Source organism: Sinocyclocheilus grahami, unplaced genomic scaffold, assembly GCF_001515645.1.
Source record: "Sinocyclocheilus grahami isolate Dianchi unplaced genomic scaffold, SAMN03320097.WGS_v1.1 scaffold1112.1, whole genome shotgun sequence".
In the NCBI taxonomy this organism is placed as follows: Eukaryota; Metazoa; Chordata; class Actinopteri; order Cypriniformes; family Cyprinidae; genus Sinocyclocheilus; species Sinocyclocheilus grahami.
In genome coordinates this window covers 115,492-119,459 of record NW_015506291.1, presented here as the reverse complement: position 1 = coordinate 119,459, position 3,968 = coordinate 115,492, and the positions used below count along the sequence as shown (strand labels likewise).

The window sequence follows — 3,968 nt, the reverse complement described above, 5'->3', positions numbered from 1 at the left end:
TTTAGGCAGCTCAAAATGGTCTACACAAAGAAATGGGTAAAGTGTCTCCAAAGTGTCCAAGCAACCATTAAAACAATGGCGATCAGACTGCCAGAAATTTCCAAACATGACAAAAAAAAGTACCACAGAACCAATGACATGGCTGTGTGTGAAACTTATGTATACTCGCATGTTTTTGTATATTCAGATATTAAATTTCAAGACATGTAACACCAGGTTTGATGCCATGATGCATATTCAATCGATAAAGTTTACAGTGGAAGATTTGCAGTAGTGTTTCTCACTTAAAGCTTTTGTATGAAGACTTATAATACAGCACATGGGTCACAGAGACTACTTTTATGCAGTTTTTTGTGACTTTGGGGAGCTTGACAGCCCCTGGTGCACCATTCACTGTCACTGTATGAACACGAGTAACGAAAAAAATTACTTTTGTATTCCATGAAAGATAATTATCCACCTTCTTCCCAATGAGCCTATAGCATTTTAAATGATGGGAGGCACTTCTGGTTTGGGGACGGTCCACTCAAAATGACTGCAACAAATCATTTTAATTCATAAGGTAGTGCTACAAATAATCCTTCTCTGTCAGTTTGACTGAATGAGCTGTTCATTGTCCTTCATGTTCTATTTTCAGAAGTCAGGAGAATAACGCAACTCTATTTTAATGTGACATAATATAACAACAATATCTATGGCAAGAGCTCTTTTCAGTCTGCTGAAACAATATGAAAAAAGACAACACTATATCCCATGAATAATGAACTAGAATGCACAAAAAATCTCTTGTTTTTTCTTCCTAAATCCTGTCGTCTCTTTCCAGATTTGTTTTAACACAGATGCTTTCAAATGTAATTGTTACATAATGTAGACATATATTACTACAATGATATTTAACATGTCCATTCTGCGGACAGAATCTAGCTTTAGGAGTTATGGTATGTTGAATGCAATTCGTTAATGCTTTTACACTTTTACATTTCCTTTTAATGTTATGGTTGAAGGGCGAGTAGAATAATCTCACCCCATTGTACTCAGTTTTTGAAAATGTTTATTATTGTGTTCATGGAGCAAAACTTCTGCTTATTATTTACGGTTTAAGGGAAGTTACTTCAATTATTCATGCAAAGCATCATGGGGTGAAGGAAAAAGGTGGATATGGGTTTAGAACAACATAAGTAAATAATGACAGAATGTACTTTTTTTGGATCTGGATTTTACATTTTTTGGGTTAGTCCTATCCCTGGATTCAGGACGACAACAAGGTCTGGAAAACAATGACTGGATCCGTTCCTATAAATATTCTTACTAAGATCAGAACTGACAAGAGTGCTTGAATAAGACTAACACTAAAGCATTATTATCTACATCATACACAAGAAATGCACCAATGAAACGTTTGGACACACTCGACAAAATGCATGCTTTAGCATGATCTTCAAAGAGCTTTTGATCTGAACTCATATATTTGAAATTAGTTTTGTAGAAAAATAAGCATATGAATTTTAATACGTTGGACCAGACAGTGAAGGAAACGCAGTCAACAAGTGTCCAGCATGAATCGAAACCTAAACACTAATTTAAAGTTAGAATCATGAGTGATAACTTCACGTAACACTATTTTAAGCATCTATAAATAACCAAAGAAGCAGAAACACAACAAAGGATTGTGATGTGCTCAGCACTTATCTGTCAAAAGGAGTCGCTGGTTAAAGGTCCAACAATAAAGTTTTTTTTCTGTCCAGCAGCTGTTGTGAAGGTCAGCGGTCACGTATTCTGTCAGCGAACAGATGCTACTGACCACACACCTGATTTATTCCACCTACACTGAGTCTTACACCCATTTACTTGATTAAAAATGCTCCTCTGCTGTCAGACGCAAGGTTGTTCTAAAGGACAGAGCAGCCAGACGTCCTCTTCTGATTAAAATGGGTACAAGGGTGTCACTGCATCCAATGAATCAATGCAGACTGTTTCCTGAAATACTGACATTTCAAAGGAACATGTCAGCTTTAGGAAGCAGACGTGCTTCGGTCATATTTGAGAAATTGATTGTAGACAGATATCTTTTGTGTGTGTGTGTTTCTCTCACTCATGTTTTCCATTTGTGTCCAATATAGTTATACAGTAAAAGGAGAAATGTCTGTAGATACAGCCATAGTTAGTCCAGATAAACACCATGGCCTGTGTTTAAATACTGGATAGCGGTTAGATGCATTTACCTAAGAAAACAGGTGAGCAAATCCATGACATAGTCATGTAAGCTGTTTACTTGCTCAAAGTACTTCTTTTTGTTTATTTCTCATTGCATTGCTTATTTACACAATGCCTATGATTTGAAAACTAATTCTAAGAATCATATTTTTCAAAGTCCAAATCAAGTTCTGGTCACACTTTATTTTGAAGTCCAATTCTTACAATTAACAAACCATTAACTATGACTTTTGACTCCTCCTAATTTGCTGCTTATTAATAGTAAGGTAGTTGTTAAGTTCAGGTTTAGGGTAGGATTAGGGATAGGGTCATGCAGAATATGTGCTTTATAAGTACAAATAAACAGCCAATGTGTTAATAATAGGCATGCTAATAATAGAGAGAACGGTTTAACTAGAAAAGTGTTACCCAGGTTCCACATGAAATGTAGGCTACAGCGTGAGCTTGAGATTTGAATGTAAGATGACACTTTCAAATGTTCATATGCATCATCGGTCCATTTTTAATTTTGTCTTACACTCTAAAAAATGCTGGGTTGTTTCAACCCAACTTATGCGTCATCGGTCCATTTTTCATTGGACTAACCCAACCATTGGGTTAACAATGTTTTACATTCAATTTTTAACCCAAAAGTTGGGTTAGTCCATATTTGACCCAAAGTTGGGTTGAAACAACCCAACATTTTTTAGAGTGTAGATTAAGAAATGCAACTGTGGAAATTAAATAATGATAATATTAATAATAAAATCAATACAGTTAAAATAATAATAACAACAATAACCACCAATTGAAATAAACCCCTCGACTCAAAAATAATAATAATAATAAATTGTATAGATGCACAAAATGCTAAGATTATCCTCCCTAGCAACATGTGTAGATGTGCTGCTGCTTTCATATTGATAAAAAGCAGATGGAACATAAAACGAAACAACAGATGTAGTGTCCGTCGAACATTTTTCCCCCTGTTGTGTGCTAGAAATGACAAAAAACCAAGTAAATAGCCAGAGGCTTTAGGAGGAGTAACCTAACAGAAGAACAACATCTTTTAATAAAGCACCTAAAATATCTGCGAGACGGACCGTTACTCGAGCAACTTTACCACACACTTCACACTCACGTCTGATTTAAACACCACTTTACCATTTTCTGTAACATTAAAACCCCGACGAAACCTGCGTCCTTTCAGCATTGCGACGGTAACTTTACCTTGTGGCTTTTATGACTAGTTTACTCTCTTCACTTTCGAAGCCTCATAGGGGTCTTTTGTCAACGTGTATCCTTCTGTATCTCTTTAACCCTAAGCGAGCTTCTCTTAAATCCTTCAGTCGGAACAAATCACGCCAAACAATCCATTCTGCATCCGTCCGCTGTGAAATGAAGCATTCCGCAAAGCCCTCTGGCCGAGTTTATCTATCGTCTACGTGTTTGCATTGGACAGAAGAAGAGCTGCTGAAGGCTGGATGAAACACTGTGAGGTCAGCAGACGCCAGTGGTGGAGCTAACGAATTACAACTACTCACGTTACTGTAATTAAGCAGTTTTTTCGGGTACTTGTACTTTTTGGAGTATAGTTTTAAAGCTGTACTTTTACTTGTACTTAAGTACAAATTCATGTTCAAATATGCCTTATTTATACAAATGCATATTGCTTGCGCGCACTCAGACTGTGTGCAATCGTGCTAGAAATGATTGCTCTTTGCTCCTGGATTAAACTTTGCCAAAAGTTATCAACCATTCAGAATAGATCCACG

General features: G+C 36.5%; 1 protein-coding gene across 4 annotated transcripts in view; it reads right to left on the bottom strand.

The window, feature by feature from the left end:
- The window catches only part of LOC107566918 (integrin beta-1-like), a 39,166-nt gene extending 35,475 nt beyond the window's left edge, over window positions 1–3,691 (bottom strand). For 3 of the 4 annotated variants that reach the window (XM_016252491.1, XM_016252490.1, XM_016252493.1), the window contains exon 1: window positions 3,424–3,691. The gene's annotated coding sequence lies outside the window, so the exon portion shown is untranslated. The remainder of the gene's footprint in view (window positions 1–3,423) is intronic. The other variant, XM_016252494.1, reaches the window with a different exon arrangement.
- Between the last annotated feature and the right edge of the window lie 277 nt (window positions 3,692–3,968).